Source organism: Falco cherrug, chromosome 8 (assembly GCF_023634085.1).
Source record: "Falco cherrug isolate bFalChe1 chromosome 8, bFalChe1.pri, whole genome shotgun sequence".
NCBI lineage: Eukaryota > Metazoa > Chordata > Aves > Falconiformes > Falconidae > Falco > Falco cherrug.
Genome location: NC_073704.1, coordinates 1330549 through 1353723, shown reverse-complemented (window position 1 = coordinate 1353723; position 23175 = coordinate 1330549). Strand labels below are relative to the sequence as shown.

Below are 23175 nucleotides of genomic sequence, written 5' to 3'. Positions count from 1 at the left end.
GGTAACTGAGATGGGCACAAAACTGGAGTGAAGAGAAAAGGTAACTATAGAGACAGGATTTCCCCTGGTGAAGAGGACATAAATTTCCATCATTACTCAATAAATCTGGGCAAAAGTTCCAGTGTGGGATCAATTTCTAAGGTCCCTGTCTATATGAATGTTAATTGATGGGCTAACATAATGGTGCTGGTGGTCTTCAGCATGAGTTCACTTCCAACACAAGAGAAATAGCAGGAACAGCAGGGGAATAAAATACAGATTGATTCATCCAAAAGGGGCAACTGGACTTTGAAATCAAAGACTTTATCCCTGTAGGAAAAGATGTCTCCTGTAGTGCAGCTCCATTAGATGAAGAAATTCTGGCAAGGAGGAGTTTGACCGTTTATTTCCATAATTATGACAGACTAACCCTGCCTCAGGGAATCAAATCTGCTCCATTTGTGTCTTCTGAATGCCTAAGGAGAGATACCCGGCTCTCACAGGCTCCATCAAAGCTCTGAATACAGCTTCTGGCCCCTGTGGGAAGTCCTTGCTTTCAGGTACTGCAGGAATTGCAGCTGAGAGGAGCACTGACTGCAGTGGAAGGTGTGAGAGGCAGACAGGAGGCATCCCGAGAGCTCACCACAGGAACATAAACCTGTATCTGAGCAGAGACTTTCACGGGGAATGGCACCTTGAGCCAACGTGTCTGAAAGAGAGGATTAGCATGTAAAAGGAGAATAGGAAGTAGTCTCTTTGTTGCTACCTGGAGATGAGGCCTAGGGAAAGACCCAACAGGGTGGTTAAGGCAGGCTCCCCAAAAGTCGTCAGAATCGGAGTTGCCTACCAATTACTACACTGTGAGTTGTGGGAAAATTACTCTGAGGGGGAATTAGAGAAAACTGGGACCTAACAGAAGCATAGTATTCTAGAAAGCTTTTTAGGATAAAATACAGTTATCACTTTCAGGGTGGCTGGCATGCACGGAATCTACCACAGCTCCCTTAGGCACACACCCTGCCATCTCAGCACTGCTGATAGGAGTAATGGAGAGGGGAGGGGAGTGGAAACCCCACGGCCAGGCTCTGTTGTACTCCCTGCAGGAATGGGAACTTGATGGTACCACACAGCTGATAAGCTGCATAGCAGTTGTCACATGAAAAATATATGAGATGTCCACTGCTGAGCCAACCATTGTGGTGAAATTACTTTCCTCAGATGAAATAATCTCATTATAATACTAACACACACCTCCACCCCAAAGTTACCTGCCTCCAAGGTACTACTATGCCTCACTGGGCACATGATACCAATCAGTAACAAAAATATGTATGACTAGAGTCACTCAAGCTTCACCTAAAGGACTAGTCCTGGACTGGAATAAGTCCAAAGGGTGGTAGGGGGGAATTGTTGTCTGAACTCCTGAATTATCACACACTGACTCAGTGTTTCTCTAAAGCTGTTATGAATGAAGGGACTTCTAATCAAGGGAGTCAGCCTTGGGCAGGACGGGAAGCAAGGGATGGTGAAAAGAACACTGTTATCTAAAGTTACACAGAAAGAAGCCTCCAAGTGATGAAGTTCTGGCTGCAAGAGAAGACAAGCTGATAAGGTGTTAAAATCCACAGAAAGATAGTTGAAAGTAGGACAAAGGTAATTGTGGTAGCGGGAGATCATGACCTCCAATTCAAACAGCACCCCACCCCCCCCTACCCCCCACCTCCCCCACCCCTGAAAAAGGACTTGGAGAGCACATGTAGTTAGTGAAAAACTTCTGGGATCAGCTGATGGGCTGAACCTGTCTTCTCCCCCATAGGGATGCCTATCAGGTAAGAACGTTACGATTAACTCATGCTAGCTGTTATTAGGTGTGTTTTAAGCTTGTTTTGCAGTCAGTGTATTATCAATGGCAATCCTCAAACCTTACTCTGTCATGAACTTGTATTTTGTATAATAAAAAACTTCATCTGAAGTTCATTTTGTACAACCCTACAGAGATTTGAGTAGTTGTTATAAGGGCTTTAACTCAGTGATGCTGTCAGCGGAGGTCCCTGAATAGGTTAGTCAAATCACCCTCCAATACAGTAGGCTGTTAAAACACAGGTAGCGGATGTGCTGGTCAGACACAAGGGTCTTGTTTTTCTTGGAAAACTGATAGGCTGATCAAATATAAAGGGTTTGAGGAAACCCCCCCTTCCTAATGTGACATGATTCTTTGGTGTGTAACACCTCATTGCAGCCAGTGCGAACCAAGGGCTCAGCATTTTGGAGACGAAGGGTGAGCATGCTTGTGGAGATGTCACTTTCTCCCTTAGAGCCTTGGAAAAGAGAGACCTACTGGATCTGTTGGATCCATTGGATGCATTGGAGAGTACTTCTAGTAGCCCTCTACCAGGAAATCCAGGTTGCACAGGTTGCACCCAATGCTAGTCTCCTGTCAGCAGACTGGAGCCAAGGTGTCTGGCAAGGCTGGTTGGAAGTGAGTTGAAAGAGCCTGACTCCAAACTGCAATCCGTGGAGAGGCCATTAACAGTTTAGATGCCTTCAGTGGTGGCAAGTTGCTCAGGGAGACACTGGCAGTACCTCACACGCATGGCAAGGATCACAGCTCAGAGAGTTTGTGTTGAGGTGTTTGATCTGTACTAGGTTGTAGCAGTAAAGCTAAGTGGAGTCTTGCACCTAATTTGTTGATGTGCTAAACGGTAAACTGACAAAGTGTTAAAGTGACTCAGGCTCCCAGTGGAAGGGATTTTATTCCATGCATACATAACAAGTTCATTTGTCTTGCTCTTCCCAGAACGGAGGGCTTTGCGTCCAGACTGGTCAGTGTTGGGACCATTTTGCCAGCCTGCAATTAGTGTACGTTTATAATTCCTGTGGCGCACAAATATCCATAACATCAAACACTCACTTGATGAGTTTTTGCTGGGTACCCGGAGCAGAAAAGCAAGAGTTGCAGAAGCATACGTATCAGTGGATACCCAGAAGTACCGTCAGGACCTTTCACCATGGCAGTTTGCTGCGACAGAGATTCCTTAGCTTGCTGTGACTCATTTTGATTACAGAAACAGCTTAACTCTGGCCACAGCCAAGCCCCACGCAGCCGCTCGCTCATCCCCCCTTGGTGGGGCGGGGGAGAGGATCGGAGGGGTCAGAGCGAGGGAACTCCTGGGCTGAGATGAAGACAGTTTAACAGGTAAAGCGAAAGCCGCGCGCGCCAGCAAAGCAAAACGCGGAATTCGTTGCCCACTCCCCACGGGCAGGCAGGTGCTCAGCCATCCCCAGCACAGCAGGGCTCCGTCACGCCCGTGGCTTGGGAAGACAAGCACCATCACTCCAAACATCCCCCCTTCCTCCTCCTTCTCCTTCTTCCCCCAGCTTATACATGGAGCATGAAGTTCTATGGTATGAATTACCCTTTAATTAGTTTGGGTCAGCTGTCCTGGCTGTGTTCCCTCCCAGTTTCTTGTACCCCCCCCAGCCCTCTCGCTGGCAGGGCCTGAGAAGCTGAGGAGCCCTTGGCTTAGTGTAAATATCACCCAGCAACAACTGAAACCAGCAGTGTGTTACCAGCATTCTCACACCAAATCCAAAACGCAGCACTGCACCAGCGACTGAGAAGAAAATTAACTCTATCTCAGGTGAAATCAGGGATACCGCCCCCCCCCCAACTATGCATCAGTGCATGCCATGCTCAAGTGAGCTGCTGCTGTAGAGAGGCTGTGTGTGCCTAGGTGGAGCCCCAGACCATCATCACTATCTCACTCTTAGTACCTGGACTCTGCTGGTACACTGGTTAGTGTTGAAATCAACCCCATCATGATGCAAAAATAAACAGAACGCCCTCAAGCTCTACTCTAACCAAATGAGTGAAATATAGCCAGGACAAAAAAGTTGTAAAAAACCCAGCACCAATTCTTACTGTGCGACGTTTTCTTGGCGTAGACCTGTCTCCATGGTATGTCTCTTGAACTGTGCAGAAGTGGATGAGGTTTAGAAGCTAAGATATAAGGTGTCCTTCTAGGCTTTAAAGCAATAAAATCATACAGCTGTGCTTTGTCACTTGGAGGTGAATGCTCACAGCGTAGGAGTAGGCATTAGCCTACTTAGAAGCAGTAGCAAGTTTTACCATATTAAAAAAAAAATTTAAAAAATATTTAGAAACATTTGATGTTTCCAGTGCTGGGCTACAGCTGAAGACAGTCATATAAAGTAATGCCACAGCTTTACTAAACCACATTTTGACCATTTCATTTCTACTGCCTGTGTCAGTGGTGCAAGCCCATTGTGCAGCCATACAGGAAACCCGCAGCAGAGGGGCAGTGTGGTGTGATTCACTTCTGGCAGGTTTATATGACGAAAGGATGGGTCCTGTGCAATCATTGACATTATAGATTCAGGTACTGGTGTTTCAAAAGAAGGATTTCCAGGCTTTTCAGTTTGAATGAAAATAATCAGGAACCTAGTCTTTTATTTTTGGCAGCTCTGCCTGTTGTCCAGGTGTAATTGGCATAGATGATGCTGATGTTTTCAACTATACCGCATAGTTATTTGGTAACATCTTACACTATTTCAAGGAATAATAATGAAATTGTCAGTATCTGCCGCAGTTGCAAAGGTGCAATGTTGTCCTGTAAAAATATGTTTGTTAATGTGAGTGCTCCAGTAGATTTATGCACAGTGAAGCTTTGAAAACGTCACTTACACTCCTAATTTTTCTTATCCAGACTGAGGTAAATCTGGTGAGATGGAACAGCTTGTATGTGAGGGCCACTCTGTGGAGGTTCTCTGTGTTGTGTGTCAGTGGCTCATCAGGTGGCTGTAGGCATTCAGGTAGTTCATGGTTTTGTTGGAAAATCATGCTGCCCAGCACGGGCCGTCCCTCACACTGAGGCAGCAGTGGGAAGCAGGCCTCTCCCAGCCCTGCAGGCTGAGGAGCCAGTACAGCCTCCACAGAGCGGGTATCGGCCTCTACAGGGCGGGTATTGGCCTCCACAGCGTGGGTATCACCTTCCCCAGAGTGGGTATCGGCCTCCACAGCGCGGGTATCAGCCTCCACAGCATGGGAGACAGCCTCCACAGAGCAGGTATCGGCCTCCGCAGCATGGGAGACAGCCTCCACAGAGCAGGTAACAGCCTCCACAGAGTGGGTATCAGGTTCCCCTGAGCGGCCTCCGCAGCGCGGGTACCGGTCTCCGCAGCGCGGGTGGCGGCGGCGCGGCAGGCCGCAGTGCGCACGGCGGGCCGGCAGGGGGCAGCAAAGCCCTTCAGGAGCGCGGCGGGCCGGGCGCGGGGGTGCGAGCCGCTCCGGTACCGCCTCAGCCCTCGGGACCCCGGCTGCTGTCCTGTGCGCCCCACGGCTCCCACGAACTCCGGCCCCAGCCTCGGCTGCCCACACTGTGCGGGCGGGGGCAGCCCCCTCAGCCCAGGGCCGGCGGTGCCCCTCGCCCTCCGGGCAGGGCAGGCCAGGCAGCCGCCGCGGCCGTCCTTCCTCCGAGGGAAAAAGCGTTGCTGTTGTGCTAGCGAGACCCTTACCCGGGGAAGTGTTTGTGGCGGGGCTTTGCCGACCAGGACGCGGCAGCGCTGCGGCCGAGGGCTGGGGGCGGCCAGAGGACAGGTACGTGAATGGCTGCGCCTCCATTTCCCGGGGTCCGGCAGGCCGCGGCGGGCTCTGCACCGCGCCGGACCCTCCCCGCCCCTGGAACCGGCCGTGGCCCACTGTCCCACAGGGAATGGCGGCTTTCCTAGTGTGAGGCCTTAGAATCAGAGGGTCGTTTATACTCGGAAAAACCTTTAAAATCATCGGGCCCAGCCGTTGCCCCCCAGCACTGCCCAGCCCGCGGCTGAGCCATGCCCCTCGGTGCCACAGCCAGGCGGTTGTTGAGCGCCTCCAGAGGTGGTGACTCCGCCGCCTCTCTGGGCTGCCTGTTCTAGCGCTTCAGCACCCTTTTTGTGAAGAAATTTTCCCTGATATCCAATTTAAACCTCTCTGGCGCAACTTGAGGCCGTTTCCTCTTGTCCTTCCGCTTGTTACCTGGGCGAAGGGACCGACCCCCACCTGCCCACGGCCCCCTGCCAGGCAGCTGCGGAGAGCCCGCTTCCCTCCCGGGGGAGCGGGTGTGGAGAGGGGAGCCACAAGATGGCAGCCGCGTCTGGGGCAGGGAGCGGGAGCGGGCCCGGGGCGGGCAGGGAGCGGGCCGGGAGCGGGCCCGGGGCGGGCAGGGAGCGGCCCGGGAGCGGGCCCGGGGCGAGCAGGGAGCGGGCTGCAGCGGCTCTCCCGCGGGCCCTCCCGCTTGGGCACGGGACCCCGCCGGCCTCAGCCACCGCCTCACCTTGGTGGCCCTAGGCGGGCCAGCATCGCCATCAGGCTGCCAACGTGCACGGTTTCGGCCGGCTGCAGACAGGTTATACTGCCGCTGTAAAGACTTTGTGAAGATTAAAACTCCGACGTTGAGCGGATCCCACTGAAAACTCCTTATGGCAGGGCAGTTTCACACTATTGTCCCTAGTTTATTAAATGCATAACAATCGGCTGATATCGTGCTCAGTAATTTAACATTTTGTTTCTTGATGACTTCCTACATCTTTTTAGTAGGTTTTGTTTTGGACAAAGGTTTTCTGTGTATTTATTCTCTTCTAAACCAAGCACTGTGTGTAACATTCAGACATATTGTGAATAAGCAGAATTTGTTAGCACGTTAAAATGAAATGATTCCTAGTTAGCACAGGATATAATCCTATATTTAGGCTTCTGACTCTCTTTTATTTGGCACCACAACTTTTTATCTTGGACACACACCTTCAGTGCTACAAATTAATCTTTGAGGTGAGACACCGCATTGCCGCTGGCAAAGAAACCTTAGTTTTGTAGTAGTAGTGACTAATTTACACGCCTGCCCCCGCTCTCTTTCTAGCCTTCTATTCATAAGCAACGTATCAAGGGTGGACGAATGCCAGCAGAACAGCCTGTCTTCGGGAAAGATACTAGCTTTTTTTTCACCCTTCTTTGACTCTCTTCTTGCGCTGGCACAGAAAGCCTGTCAGTACAACCTCCATCGTTACCTTATTTTTCCTTGTTTCGTTTCCTCCTACTCCAGCTCCCTCCAACCCTTCAACTTCTTCCTGATAAATATCTTGACGCTGAGGAAGGTGCTAACAGGAGTTTGTGTGCGTTTTAATTTAGAAGTCATTCTTTCTGAGATTGATTCAGGGAATCGAAAGTCTCTTTGTAACTGTCACCTGACTATTTCACATCTGATACAACTGCCTGGTCTTTTTTGGTCTGGTTTATTACAAGCTGCCTTGTAGCCACTGAAGAACTCGAGCTTCTTGCTGAAATCGCACCCAGCCATGCATGCCCTTCTACAGGGCGAGGGAGAAAGGAGGTCTGCTAGAGTTCACGCTAATAATGACTCTAAATGCCCATTTCCCACACATCTTTCCTAGCACAAACAACGAAAATAGTCCACTTGCAGAGAGTCTGATTCAGCTTTCTTGCATTCCACAATAACAGATGGATTGCTAGACTGTTTACTGTTGCTTCCCACAAACTTCCTGTTAGTAAACTCCTGTATTATTTATGAAACAGAAAAATTACAAAGAAGTATCTTAGCTGATTACTGCCTGCTGATGAACCACTGCCAGAGAAACTTTTTATACAAATATGTGCATGGGAGCAAAGATCACTCCCGCTGCAGGTTTTTTTTGGATATTATTTTTACAATTGTTTCACAATATGCCGTGACCCTGTTGTGCTGCTCTCCCGAGCAGGTATTTCCTGCACCCAGACATTTACAGTTGAATCGAGGTATCTGTGAATGTGTGAAGGGGGTGGGGGGTGGGTGAGGCATGCATACAAGTTAGAGATCAGCTATGAATAAGAAATGTTTAAAGCCTTTTTGTTTTACAATGACAATGATGAATGAGATGTTACTAATGTGATACTAATCTCTGCTGACCTAGTTTAAGAAGTCGGCTGTCTTGGAGCTGTTGGCAGAAAACTGAGTGCTGTATCGATCACCTTTGTGCTACTTCTGACACAAGTAGACAGTAAATGTGAAGAAACTTTATTTTCCTCACAGTTTAGCTGTTAAACTCCTCAAAACACATGAGCTGAGAAGGGCACTTTGCACTGCATACCGTAGGTTGGACTGATTTTTGACTCTCAGTGGTGTGAGGAGGCCAACCTAAAATCTGTTTGTACAGTTACATCAACAGAGCTAGCAGATTTTAAAAAGTCTGTAATGAAAAAGAGCAAAATGTAATGCAGAAATATGAATGTTGTATATTACCAAAAGTACTTCTAGTGATTTTAGAAATAATACTTGACCTAACATCATCATTCTGTTTTTTTTAAAATAGTTGCTATTATATTTCACCAAGTTTCTATTCTATTTATGTATTCTGTATGAAGGAATTGGCTGCTGCACCTGATATTTTTGATTGTAGACGTGCATTATATATACATACAGAAAAGGAATGAAAATGTTCTGGATCTGAGACACAAATAAGTCTTCCTCAAGATTTTTTGTTTGATTCCCTAAACTGAAATCAAAACTCAAAACAGCACTGCAGATTGAGCACTTTCTAATGTTAGCCCTGCTACCACGGATCAGGCATTGCGTAAAGTTTAACAGAAAAAGCTGCTGTGCATTGTAGGCAACTGCAGGACACCGATTAAATCATCATATACCTTTATAAGATCTGTATTTGCAAAGAACTGATATCAGATGGAACAGGGCATTTGCTGATCCTGGGGCAGAGCTCATTTCTGAGCATTTGTGTGAGACAACATTATGTAACAGAGCACTCATTTCAATTAACAGAACGTGTCTTCTCTGATCAAATTCTCTCTTTTCTGTGCCTCCTTAAATACCCTCACTCAGAGCTCCTATTGACAGAAAAAGAATTCAATGTTATTAAGGGCAGATGATCAGCAGCAGTATCTCCTGATGCTTCAATCCACCAACAGGAATCTTGTGACAGATGTTTCTGCACTTTATGCAAATAGGAACTTCATGGATCAGTTTTCCTTTCCTCCATGGAATATATGCAGCTGGAAAATAGAAATCCAGCTCCACGGCATGAAGTGAAAAAAAAAAAAGCCATGCCACTGACCAAACAGGCAGCTGAGAGAAAGCAAGCCGTGGATGTGAAATCGAAATAATTATACTACTGGTTCTTAGGATCACTTCTGGGTGTCTTAATCAAGCAGTGCGTGCAATGATACAGGTTTTGTGGGCGACAACAGTGCCGCTCACAAGTCGTTTCTGAAAGGAGTGGGGGGGATCTTCCCCGGGTTGTATATGTTTCTTCACAAATCTTTTGGGTTTTTAACCATTTCTGCTATGCTGGTTTCATTTTCACAGCAGTTGTGGATAACTATATTAGGTATAATATGTAAATGTATTAAAAATAGTGAAGCTGAGTTTGCACGAGAAGAAAGGATTTCAGCTTCTTATATGTAATAAATAGGGTATAGGCATTTATATAAACAGTATGGGTTTAGTTACATTCTTTATAATAGCACAGAAAGCTGGATATGTGAAAATGATTGATGAAAAGAAGATGGAAAATTTCCTTCCTATTTATTACAAAAAAAACCCAACCCTCAAACTTAGTGAATTAGTGGAGGTTTAAAGGAAATACAGTTTTACAAATTATTGCATAGTATATAAAAGAACATATGTATTTAGTAATTTGTATAGCATCCTGCAATAAGGACAGGTTGTAGAATCTCACTTACTATAACTCTAGAAAATCATGAAATCCTAAACACAATTATTTTAAAAATGCTATTTTAATTAGAATTATTAAATAAAATTAATACTGTTACTTTAGACTGCTTTGGCCTTCTTCTGATTTTTTTTAAGATGTTTGTGCAAGTATTTTTTATCATCAGACACCAGAAATAAGTATCATGAATTGTTGGTCAACCTGTCTGTAGCTTATTTTCTCGTTGAGAATTTTGTTAATCTTGTATATACATTTTAGGTGTTTCAAAATCTATTGTTGGTCACCAAATATTATTATTTTTTTTAATATTTTCATTTAGAATTTAATTCAAAGCCTGTATTTGGTAGTGTGTAAACATTCAGTCAGGAACTATGATAAATTTTCTTTATATATACACAAAGCCTGGTTTTGTATCACGGTATTGTGTAGAATCTTGTCTCCATTTCATGACTAGTCAGATGCTGAGAAGACACCTCTATTCAGTTCAGAAGTGCTACATAATTTTGTTCAAAAATCCTTTTCTGTACTTCTTTTTTCTAATTAATTTTATAATAAACATTACTGATTTTATGTTGATTTATTTTAATTCAGTTCCTTAAAAAAAAAAAACCAAACAAAACACCCAAAGACATAGTGCCAATACTAGGAAAAGAGGAAAGAAAGGGATACGTGTGCAAGTGATTATCATGCTATACTGAATCTAGTGCAGATGAACGGCAAATAATTGACAATATGTTTGTATGTATTATATCATGTCTGCTTTTGCAAGATGCTGTGCAGCTAGTGATGTTCTGCAGGTAAGGTACAGTTTCAGCTAAGACCTGTGTCTGAAGAGTCAAATACAATTCTAGAATCAAGTATTAATAGAATAAACTTAATTTTAGTTTTTTATAAAAGTGCAGCTGCATTTTCTATTTAATTATAGGTTCTCACAGTAGTAATTTTCCCATGACCTGCTCAATCTCAAAAGTCAGAAAATTGCTTCTTTTTTAAAGCTGACAATAGCACGGTATGTTTCCAAAGGAAAAAGACAAATTACAGAAAATCATTACTTTAAGCATATTTAAATAGTCAGGAAGAAATCCTAATTGAAAAGTTTGCTAAAATGTGAAAAAGTTAGCAGTGCCTTTTTTTTTTCCCCCCCAGATTATTCTCATGTTATTTGTAGCTTTACAAGCTGCTTATGATATGATGCCTTTCCTTTTTCTGCTCACCCTCTACCCCCCACCCCTTTCCTCTCTGATAAGGTTAGACAAAACATCTTTGGGATACAGAGATTTTAACAAGAGAGTAGTGAATTTGTAGGTGTGTTTAATAATCTAAATTGATTATTCTGTAGGAAGCTGAGACAAAGGTGACGGGAATCTTCGCATTTCTTTGCATGGGCTTCAGAGCAGTCTGTGAGCCTTTATTTTCCAGTAGTAGCTACTTTTCCCCCTGTATTTTAAAACAATTTGTAACCTTATAATTATCTTAATATATGTACAGGTGATATAGTAGCATCTTTATGTTAAACTTGAACATGATTCAAGCCAGTAATTGACCTATAAATGAGCAACGTCAGAGTAGTCCTTAAATGAGGATGTGTTTGATGAAGTCTTTTGGCTGGTGGGGTGAAGTGTGAGCATGGCAAGGCTGGGGCTGCTGGCGGACCCACTGGCGGAGGTGTGCAGTGGGGCTCTCCTCCCGCATCGACGCAGGGAGGGGTTAGGAGCTCTGGGACGGGGCTGTGGGTGACTGAAACTGTTGGTGGCTAGTCCCTGTTTGGGCCCTGCTGCTGCCCAGCAAAAAGGGTGTTTGGGCAAAGCCACCCACTGCGCAGCATGGGGTGCACCCTGCGGCAGGCAGGGTGAGGGGCACCACCATGTCTCCTCGACTGCTTCTGCCCCTCACAGGCCTGGCCAGCTGCCTGCATAGTTGCCAGTTACTAATCATTAACTGCATTACTGCCAATTAGTATATTTCTAACCACAGTTGTTCAGAAAGGAAAAAAAAAAAGAGGTATCATAAAATAGTTTGACAATCATGAAGTGCACTCTGTTCCCTCTGCATGCCTCATCCCCAGTAAACCCATGCTCTTCCCCTGTTCCCCCTAGTCCTTCTCCCACTGTTTCCCACCCCTGAGCTCTCCCTTGCTGCTGGCATCTCCTTGTGGAAGAGAGGAGGAGAAAACCTTCACTGGGGTCCCTTCTGCTGCCACAAAATACTGGGGGGGGGGGGGGGGCGGAGGAGTGGGAAAGAGTTGTCTGCTGAAGTAGGTAGCCATGGTAATGTGTCTTCAGCAGTTTCCCCAAGGGAGCCTACAGAAGGAGTTGCTCTCCTCTATTTGCTGAAGCACTCAAGCTCTTCCCCATCCCCATGTTCTCCATTTCCCATTTCTAAATGACTGTAGCTCTTACAATTAGGCCCCAACCATGGTCCTGTGAGAGAATGCAGTGATTAGTGTGATCCTTGCTACAAAGATGACAGCCATTAGAGGAGGAATTTGCTGTATTTTTGTCTTATTTTCCATGAACCAGCAGATGACATTTACCCAGGTGGCTCTCACTGTAAGATTCACAGAATGAGTTCAGGAGAGTATTATTGTCCCCGCACAATGCTGGGGCAGCTCCATGGTGATAAGAACAGTTGTAACTCTGTCAAAGCCCATACGAGCTTATACTCCATGATGTAATGATTTGACCCAAGCCATTTCTGCATGAGGTGTTCCAGACATATTTGTTAGTTTTTTTTTTTTTTAAATAATAAATTTAAGCTAACGCTTCAGGTTTTGGCTCTGGTTAATCATCCAGTGCATTAGGCACAAAATACTGTTTTCAGCTCCTTGGTTGATCTAGACCTTAGACCTAAAGCAGTGCAAGAGGACAATGTACAGGCTGGTTCCCAGTGTAAGGGGCAACGTGAAGCAAGCATGGGGAGTAGGGCTGCATCCTCCCTTTGTAGTCGTGCTGGCCTGGGTGTCCCACAGCTGTTCAGAGCAGGGATCCCTCGGTCATCTGCCCTCCATCCCAGTGCTACTCTTCTTCTGGTTTGTACGTCAGAGGAGCTGTGCGCAAAGTCAATTGGCATCCAAGGATTGTTTTGATCAGCAGTGGTTTTCATTTAAGGTCAAATGAAAAATGACGTTAAGTTTGTCATACTTGCCTGATGCTTTTGCTTTCTGCCGCTTTATTTCTTTCCTTCACTGGTGTGAAAAAATGGGAGTTTACATACGGGGGGATGGGGGTGTGTGGGTCTTTCTTGCATTTTTTGTTTTTGTTGGTCTAATTTTTCAGTCATTTCTCAGACTATGCTGTTGTGTTTTCTGACCCTCCTGGTCCCAGATCACACTCATCTGCAGAGTCTCAGTTTTCATGACAGCTGGCTGATCACCAGCATAGCCGAGTTGGGGGACTCAATGGAAGGACCTTGACCCCCCAGCCAGCATCTCTCGGGGAATTCTCTTTGTTGGGTGCTTTCAGGCTGAGGCCTCCCCCAAAGATGAAGGCATTTTCTATTTGCCAAAGTGGGGAGACAACAGGAGGAAGAATAAAGATGGAAATCTAAGCAGTCAGCTGAACTTGTTCAGACCGATACCAGCCTGCGGTATTCAGACAGCAGCTAACCCAAGGTTTCCCTAACCTTGGCAGAAGTGCGGGAAATAGTTGCAGGAGGATGAAGTGTTCTTGAACTGTTTCTCCCATGTATCAAGCACAAGCAGGCTTTTCTTCAATATTAAGCATGTGCCTCTCTTTTCTTCCCCTTTAAAGAAACTTTTTATTGTAGACTATAAAAGGGGGCGGGGGGGGGAATGAAATAATCAATCTCTCTCTGTGGACCCCTGTGCTGCCTCTACACTATCCAAGGACAAAGATGCAAATCAGGACCTCCCCAGTATAAAAGCATTTATAAGGCAAATGTCTTGCTAAAGTCTTACAGTAAAAGCAAAAGGTTAAAAGAAATAGTTGTGCTCAAGTGTCATTTTAAACAAAAAGGAAAAAAAATAATTAACCACATTCTTTAAAACATCAGCCAGAGCTTCCCTGGAAGCATCAAAAACAGCGTTCCAGATAAAAGCAGCATGATGTGAAAAGACCTGATCAGCAACAGATTGATGTCTGGGCTTGGGGACTAATGTAAGAACTTAAAGACTTGGCTAGAGAATATATCTTGAGAAGCATAAACATATAAGAGGATGCCAAACCATGAAAGGCTTCCTTTGCACTGAGAATTCAGAAATCGGCGTGTTGACAAGCAGGGAAGCCAATGCTGCAAGCAAAGCACACAGGGTGATGAATAAACTCAGCCTTTGGGAGCCTAAGATGAGATCTAGAAAGGGGCCAACCTATTTAGTCACAATTTTAAGTCTCTACACCCAGCATTTAGGTGCTGTCAAGCTTCAGACCTCCCCACCCAGCTGCCGATGCTGACGTCCCATGGACTGGGGCAGCAGAGTTTGATTCAGAAAGTGTCTGCTAGTGTTCGGTTTTAAGAGGAGATGGAGAGACTTCCAAGAAGCTGACTTTATAGCAGGCTGGTTGAGCCATTTGTTGAGGCAATGGGAGAGTCAGGTTTAATTTCCTGCTCAAATGTGCTGCATTTTCTGACCGTTGGCTTAGCAGTAGGCTCCTGGATTGCTTCCCTGGTGGCCACATATACCTCCTCCTGTGTACCGGGTGAGAGCTTGGAGGCTGTGTGGGGTCTGAGCTGTTCTTTGGCTGGCACGTCAGATCAGAGGCAGACGTATGCCTCTGCGATCTCCATGGTGGCCTCTGTGGAGCTACTGCAGCAGGAATGCTAGCTTTAAACCCTCAAGCAGTGGGCAAAGCAAGGGAACAGATATGGCTCGTGTGGTTCTCAAATGTGAGACCTGGTCACTCTTTATTAACTGGGGAGTCACTCCGGGATGCTAGCAGTGAAGCAGTGTTCTTATCTTGTGAGAAAAAACATGCAGTTTTCCTTTAGCTGTACTTAAAATTGGATAGTTCAATAGTTGGGCTAGAATTAACAGATTTACATATGAAGCAAAATAGCTATGAAAAAGTAGTTATTAGGGAGTTAAACAGATCCTAGCTAATGTGCAGTCTGATTTTTGATGGATAGGCTCAGTTTAAAAGCTATATTCTAAGGAAACTAGAACTATCTGCAAAAATACGGGATGTGTGTGTTGTAGTCAAATGGAGAGAAAAAAAATAAACTGTTTACCTAAAAGAGCAACTTGAGAGGGCAATCCATAGGCGAAAACGCCAATGGCTTCATAGTTTGTGTTTAGCAAAACCTTACCATGCGGCTGTGCAAGCTAAACCCTGCCTTTCTCTCGTTTGGAAGAGATCTTGAAAGTCCTTTAAACTTGTTGACTTTTCTCCTCTTTTGCCAGGCTTTCCTGTGTAAGCACGCTGATCCAAATGCGTTCATTCCTTGAGATGTACTCCTGTTATTGTCAGATATCTCCTGGAGGCTGAACACCTACCCTGGGAGGATGCTGGTAAGTACTGCAGGCACCTCTTCTTTGAGCAAAGTGATTAACAACTATGCAGCTGATGGCTCTCATTCTTGTTCGGTTGGCAGGGTTGGCATCACTAAACTTGAGCTCACTTGTCACAATGGCAATAGAGTTGGAATTTAATTATCTGCTGGAGAGGAGCCCTGACAGCTGTGGCGTAGGTTTTTCGATGTGGATGTTGCCTGGATCACAAGAAAAATACCAAGGGCTGGTGAGAACAGCCATGTTCTAAAAGCATCTCTGCCTGGGTTAGACCACTGTGTACGAAAGAGGTATGTGTGATTATCTTGAAGCTATTTATTGACTGTCAAGTCAGATTGTGGTTAAAGTTTATCGTTACTGAAAATTGTCCTCAGGAATCCTTTTACTTCACCAAAAGTAACTTTTCTTTTCCATGTCTTAGTTTGGACGCACAGTGTTTGCTTACCATATTAGCTCTGGGTTTGCCTCTGGCTTGAAATTCTTGGAGGAAAGGGGATGGGTCTGCTGCTGGTTCCTTAAACAGTGGCAGTCTGTGATGGCTTTCTAGTAGTAAAAACATTTTAGTAGTAGCAGCATCAGGTAAGACCTCATTTTCCTATGGTAATGGTTATTATTGGTAAACTAAGGAAATGTTAGCTAAAAAAAAAAAGGGCAACTGTTTTCTTTTTTTGTTTGTTTGGGGTTTTTTTTGATGTGACTTTCCCTTAGCTTGTTATGATGCCCACTTCCCGGGCATCAGAACCAAGGCGCTGGGTTTTTCATGTTTCTTTGGAGGTTTGGTTTAGGGTTTTTTTCTTGGCAAACAAGTGCTCATACCAGTAGCCCTCTGGCATGTCAGAGCATGTCAGTGATTTCAAGGCACTTTTATAATGATTTCTATTATGCACTTGCACAAGTAAAGGACCCACACTATGAATAGAAAGTTGTCCTATTTGGCATTTGGTTGCCCCAACCTTGGAGGAGCACCCCACCATTCAGATGCCGACACACCTCTGGATGCCCTAAGGACAGTACAGGATTTGCCTCCTGACTTGCATCCCTGAATCCGCTTACTTTCCAGCACCCAGAAATGTCATCCCTCAAAGATCAGAAAAGGAGCCAAGGTATACCCATAGATCTGCTTTCCTTCTCATACCCCAGACGTGACCATGCATGCCTCCTGGGACCTCCTGGCCCTGTGCCCCTGGCTGGTGGTGAGCTCACCCTAAATCCTGGACTACATGGCTGCAGTCCTTTCCTTCCCCTCCTGGGAAGAAAGCATGTTTTCACTGGCGGAGGGGAGGCACTCCATAGCCTCCGTTTAAAGAAGGGTGAGGCTGCCTTTTGCTGTGAGGATGTTTTTTCTGCTGTGGATTTTTCTGTTTGTAGCCTTTCTCTGTATTTAAGAATAGGTGAACTGGAGAGTTGCTTGTGTGCTCTTTAGGCCTCCATCAGATTAAACCCTGTTTGATGCAAGTGGTGTTTCTTGCACCTTTCACGCTGGAGCTTCCTGAGCTAACTTTGGAGGTTAGCCCACAGGGCTGTACTGCCAGATGCCAGGCAGGGCAGGGATATTGCTGCCTGTGCCCTGCCCAGGTGAGAGGCAAGCTGATACTGGGCCTTTGTAAGGCTCTGTGCTGCTAGCACGAGCTAAAAGGGAGGACCTGCCTGGGAGAGAGGGACTTTCTTCTCCAAAAACTGTGCGTGTTGTAATGTGTTTATGTTATGCACTGGCAGCTCTTGCTGACTGCTATCAGGATTAGAAAAAAAATCAGAAATTCTGGAGTTAAAACTCTATAAGTTGCATGAAGATAATACTTAATAAACACGAATACATGGTAGGACTTTTTTTTTTTCCATCCTCTTTATATGACTTTTAGACTTACAAGCTTTTATCTTATTTTATGAGGCCATGTGAAATAAATTAAATGTAACACAAGATGCTGTTAAAAAAGATTTTATGACATCAAGAACTGTTTCTATATTAGGAGCAGATCCTACATCGACTTATGGATGTGAGTAATTTTGCTCCCATAGATAAGCTATTGAATCAACCATGGCTAACCATTTAAATGTTCAGAATCAGGCCCTCATTTTGGACGCACTTCTCATTGTTAAATCAATGTGAAAGTGAAATCTGTCTCCTCTCAAAAGGAAATTGCCAAGACTTTCTATGCTGAGATTTGGGATCTGTAGAAAATGAAGCCTTTTTATTTTTTCTTCCCTCCAATAATCTGTTCAGTGAACAAGCTGTGAAAAATAGTTCTATATTTTTTCCATGTGATGCAGCAGACGGTAAATTTCCATTTAAAAGAATGATCAGAGTAGCTGCTGGCACTGAACTCTGTTGTCTTAGTCAAATCTACTTACAAAGAGTTTACAGCAATACAATAGTTTATTATTTCACTCAACCAGAAATCAGATGAAAAAGGCAAAGGGGAAGCCTGAAGTAGGTTCATGGTCAGAATTCTTTTCTTTCTTAACATCTTGTTTTTTTAAATGCAGGAGTTGAGATCAGTAGTTTTATGTGTAAGGAAGAGAATATTTCTTTTCACCTCTACTTTTGTATGCTGTGAAATAATCAGACTTCGCACTTCTATAGTGCCTTTCTTCTGGGGATCTGAAAGCACTTTACAAACATTAATTAAAGTCTCACAACACCCATGTGGAGGTAAAGAAGCATTGTTTGTGTATCTAATGCAGAATTCTTAACCTGATTCTTTAAGTACTATACAAGGACTACAGTAAAAGAATGGAATAGCCAAAGCAAATTAATCTAACTGAATTGCTAGGAGCATGTGTATGTGTGTATGTATGTGTGTGTGTGTGCGCGCACATGTGCACACGTGTTTGCAGATCTATGCATTGCTATATGCCTTAGACTACCATGCATCTGCCCTTCATGTCCTGCCCATTGTTGTCTCAGGTGATACAATGAGTGCTGCTGCTTCTTTCTGCATGACGCCTCAGGTCCTTCTAAAAATGTATTTCTTCTAGGAAACCTGGGGAATTCTCTCATCATCATTGATTAGGCAAGGGTTACTTTTAAAAAGCAGAAATGTTCTTTTCTTGATCACCGGTTTGTGAAGGAAAATAACAGGTGGGTGGTGAGGATCCAGAAGGGGACTCTGTTCCCTGAGCTGGGGTGCCCAGGCTCCCCTCTTTGTCCCCCTCGTGCTGTCTCCAAGCCTGGTGGCCTAGCCGTTGCTGCTGCTGCCTCCACAGTCTCCCCATCCCAGGGGATTTTGGAGGCGGCACTGCAGGGGGGAGAGCTGTAGAGCAGGTTGGCTTCCCCTGGGGCTGCCGGCGTGGGGCATTCTCCTACAGCAGCTTAACGTTGGGTTTGGCTTGGCTAGCCAAGATGTTAACAACTTCCACATTAAAATATGTTAAATTATTTTACAGCCTTTATAGAAAGGGTGCTATCCTTTTAACATCAACCCTGCAGAGGTATATTGCCTGTACTGTGCCAGAGAGGAGACTGCCCCACACCCTGAGCAGGTAGAGTTGTGCTGGGTATCTCCATTTCTCCACCTTCACTGCTTTGTTTTCCTGCTGCTGTGGTACTTCACTCCACAGCTGGAGGCCAGAGTTGCCAGCTGTGTGTCTGACAGGGAAGGCTGACTTCATTGTGGCTCTCTAGTTGCACTGTCAGAAATGAAATTAAGTGAGGGAACGAAGCAAAATGCAGGAAGCCCAAGCTGAAGGACTGAGCACCTCTTATTTCTGTGTTCAGCCCAGGGGCACAGTGTACCAACCTTTCTCCCAGTTGTGCAGCCTGGGAGAATGCTCTGCTGAACTGTTGCAGCCCGACTGCTCTTTTCCTTAGACAAGTCAGATGATAAAAAAAAGTATTTTTCTAGGGGTTAGAAGCTGCCATTTGTTTTGTTTGTTTGGGTCAAAGCTGTGGGGAAATAGATCCACACAACCACTGTGAGTATGAGAGGTGGTTGGCTGGCTACTAAAAGCGAAATGGGTGCTAGCTTCCTTCAGCCCTAGTCCCATGCTCTTTACAATTAAAAAATGCTTTTGGGTCACCAGTGTTAGATCTATTTCTTAATCTTCATGTCTTCTTTCTGCGCACTTTGCTTGCTTTGTCTGACGTAGCTTAAGATCTTCAGTGCAAAGAGAGCATCTTTTATCTCTATAAAGTGTCATGCAAACTTGGGGTGGTATGTAAATATTTAATAATAATATTAGTGATGGAGATTAGAGTCCTGGAGGAGCGTGTCTCCTTCTTCGCAGATGCAGAACATACAGTGGAGCTTTTTGTTTGTTTTATTTCCCTGGTGAGCTCATCAGTTTTCCAGTTGTCCCTGTCATCATCTCGGTAAGGTTATCAGGACACACTAATCTTGACCAGGAAAGGCTTAAATAGAACCGGGCAAATAACTGCTTTTTCACCTGAGGCTTTGAAAAAAACTCCCATAAAATACAGATTTCCTTTTTTTCTTGTTAGCAAAATGGAAAACTGGGGAAGAGGGCATACTGTCTTACCATTTCAGCCATCCTAATTCTGAAAAGGAAATTAAATGTCACTTCAAGCATTCTCCAAGTCACATTTCAGAACAGGAAACAGAAACTTCTAATTTACAAAGTATCAGAAAAAACCCACCACACTTTTTGTGGCTTTTCTGAAGTGCTTGGTTTTGGACAATACCTGTTGCTTCATTCAGTTCCTACCCTTGGCTAGATGTAGCATCTTGAGACCACCCTGCTGCAGTGCCCGCTGGCCCTTTGGTGCCAGGAGCTGTGCCGTGGTGCCTGCTGGGCATCCAGGGAGGGCTCCTCCAGTGGGATGGGGGGGCACCTCTGCGGGGCATTGCTCCCTGCCACCCACGGAGGCTGGACATGCAGCACGCCTTGGTCGCCTCTGGGTAAACTGCTGCACTGGTATGGTACCTATATCATAGAAGGGCTATTCACAAAAACGTTTTCCTTTAGCTTGGGATAAGCTTCAGCTCTCAAGGGTCCTTCAGGAGTGAAGGGCTGGAGAAATCAACTTTTGTATTATTTTTAACACTTATTTCAACAATAATATTCTTTGACCTTGCAGAGTAGAGTTGTTAAGAGCCTTCTGCTGATGGCATGCTGCCCCACTGCGGGGGCTGCGAGCAGCCCTGTGGCCAGGCGAGGTCTAGGGGGAAAGTGTCCAGAGGTGCCCAGAAAGGCGACATGTGAGGTCTCATGCTGCTGGAGCTGGTGGGAGAGAGGGCTGCCTGGAGGGTCTGTGGCGGCAGTGGAGGGGCTTCAGGGTGCTCAAGCCTGGGGCAGCATCGCCGGAGGCAGGCTGCGAGAGGCTCAGAGCCATCCCCAGCACTCTGCTCATTGACCCGTCTTACTTCTTCCTTTACAGTAGCCTAAATAATTAAAAGAAGGGTTTGGCTATATAACTAGAATCATTTTATAGGAGGGGTTTTATGGCATACCTTACTTAAATCTTATATTTTCTAATGATTGTAGCCAATAGCAATTAATTTAAAATAATTAAGATAAATATACACATCAAATTGCCAAGCACAATATTTTTCTCATTCATTTATGACTTAATAGACTTCAGTGTATATGTTCAGTCTTTACTAATTGCACAGTTGATAATTCTTTATGACTTTGAGGAGTTCAGTGTTTTCTATCTTTACTTTACTGGCTGCATCCTCTTAGCATAATCATAGTCTTAATTTTGCTTAACTTATGCTAAAGCAAAATATGGATCTAAACCACAGGAGGCAACTAAAACACGTCATTGTACAGTTTGCTACATTTTATAAAACCATTTTACAACATGAACCATCCACCCGTTCTGTTCAATGGAGTAAATGGGATCTAACCATGCTTTAAGGACTGCGCTCATCTTTAAGCTGATTAGTTTATATCCTTATTACAAAATGCAGGCATCTATACCAGGTCTAACATCTAATTTTATATACAATTAAACGGGCAAGCCCTGCTGCCTCCAGCATAACCATTTCATTGCTGTTATTTACCTTGTGGCTGCCCGGGCAGGCTCAGAGCCCCGTTTTGCCCATTGCCACCCAGTGCAGCACAAGCCTTGGTGCGGAGGCGGCCCTTAGGGTCCTGGCTGCCATGGGCAGGATGGGACGGAGATGCAGAGAAACCCAAGCTCATGGCCCGGAGTCAGTGGGAGATCGGGGAAGGCCAAGCCTTACGCCAGCTGGTTAGCAGGGATGGTGGGAAGGTGGAGGCAGCGGCTGGTGTGGTGCGGAGTTGGTGGGTGGGCAGGGGCAGAGAAGTGCTGATTTGGGATGCCGGAGCAGGCTGTGCCCATGTCCCTGTTGTGCCGGCGCTGGGGAATGGTGCCTGTGCTCGAGGCAGGACCCGCCTGAAGGCTGTATGGACAGGGCAGCAATGTGGGGCTGGGGTGCTTGTGAGGCAGCTCTGGAGATGGGTCTGGTGGGGCCGAGCACTTCAGGGGATGCCGTGAGGATGCAGCAGTGTGGCCACAAGCAGGAGCACTCTCCTGCCCAGGGCACCCACATGGCTGTGCATCTTCCCTGCTCTGCACCAGGCAACAGGGAAAGCACACTGTGCCTTATCCAAAGGTTAATGCTTAAAAAAAGTCCCCCAAACTCACAGCTTTTTACTTCCTTCTCCCCAGAGGGAAGTGGTGCCCAGCATCACTGCCTGAGCCAGCATCGTGCCGGTGGTCCCCATGCCCCAAACCCTCCAGGGCAAGGAGGAGACAACCGGGGCTGGCACACGGCTCAGCTGCTGAAGGGTGGCCAGGAGCCCATTTGCTAATGGTGCCTGGTTAAAACCCCCAGCTGGTACATGGCTTTAACCAAGCACAGTGCTGGCAAGGCAAGTGAGAGGGGCTGCCTTCCGTGTGAGGGCTCTGCTCGGCCCCCCGATTAGGGGAGGAAAGCTGTGGTTTTCAGAGGCGGTCAGGTTTCCTTCTGTTGCTCGCTTTCTCTTCTTCTTCTTCTTCTTCTTCTTCTTCTTCCCCCTTTTTTTTTCTTTTTTTTTTTTTTGGGGGGGGGGGGGCGGGAAATTGTGTTTAACACTTGTACAATTTGGTGAAATTACAAGCCTGAGAGGACAGAGAGAGAAGCCAGTCTGTTTAAAAAATAAAAAGAGGACATGATTACTTTGCTAAAGCCGTACTTTCTATTTTCTCTTCCAAAAGAGACAAAGGGAATAAATACTTAAAACCCAGTGGTGACGACAGTGAAGCAATCATGCAGTTGCTGGATACCTTTGTCTCTGGGAGGCATGTAGTCATTTTTACATGTCTGCCACTGGGTGTCAAACCTTTCTTTTCTTCCCCTTTCCATTTTGGATGGCCAAACTGATTATCTAAAATAGAAAATTAGCACACAATGGCTTTACTCTGTGATACCCCTTATGCAACTAATGGGCAAAGCTTGTTAATTGGTTGTAAATGCCAGCAGGTTGCCAAGATAATACTTCAGAAATAAGCGGGTATTCTGATAATTACAGCAATCTTCATCTATAAAAGCTTAAGTAGATGAAGTACTGGCTGGCTTAAAACCAAGATTTATCCCGCTGCACTCACATTAAAAGAAAAAATAAGATGAAAACAATAATGTAGCAAAACAATTATATAGCAGGAAGCGTTGTAGGTTTTAGAAATTGTGAAAACTCAGAAAGTAAAACAGTGCTGTAATAACCAGTTATGGAAAAATAGGCCATTTACATTTGTGTATAATTAAATAGTAGGCTATGCAATTTCACTTTTTAAAGTAAACTGCCTTTTCCTTTTTTTATAGGGCAACGTAGCCATAATTGCTGCATTAAAGCTTTAATGAAAGAAAAAAGCAGCAGATCAAGATGACATGTAACATCCACATTTGTACTGTGGCATTCTGCTTGTTTAGTAATGGGAAGCTACTGAGGAGATTAAAATTGCCGAATTCTTCATAGGTTTTTTTCCCGAAAATTGCTATAGGAAGATGATTCAAAGTCTAAAATACATACAATTTATTTTTCTACCTTCAGTCCACAAGGATTTAATGGCTTTCCTAACTCTCAGAGTGTCT

The 23175-nt window shown here is 45.1% G+C and overlaps 1 long non-coding RNA gene across 2 annotated transcripts in view; it reads left to right on the top strand.

Moving 5' to 3' along the window:
• Positions 1–5221: 5221 nt before the first annotated feature.
• Positions 5222–23175, top strand: part of LOC114016193 (uncharacterized) — a 49940-nt gene continuing 31986 nt past the window's right edge. Inside the window, exons 1-3 of one of the 2 annotated variants that reach the window (XR_008733653.1) lie at positions 5222–5596; positions 15071–15178; positions 15262–15468. This is a non-coding gene — a long non-coding RNA (uncharacterized LOC114016193). The remainder of the gene's footprint in view (positions 5597–15070; positions 15179–15261; positions 15469–23175) is intronic. The other variant, XR_008733652.1, reaches the window with a different exon arrangement.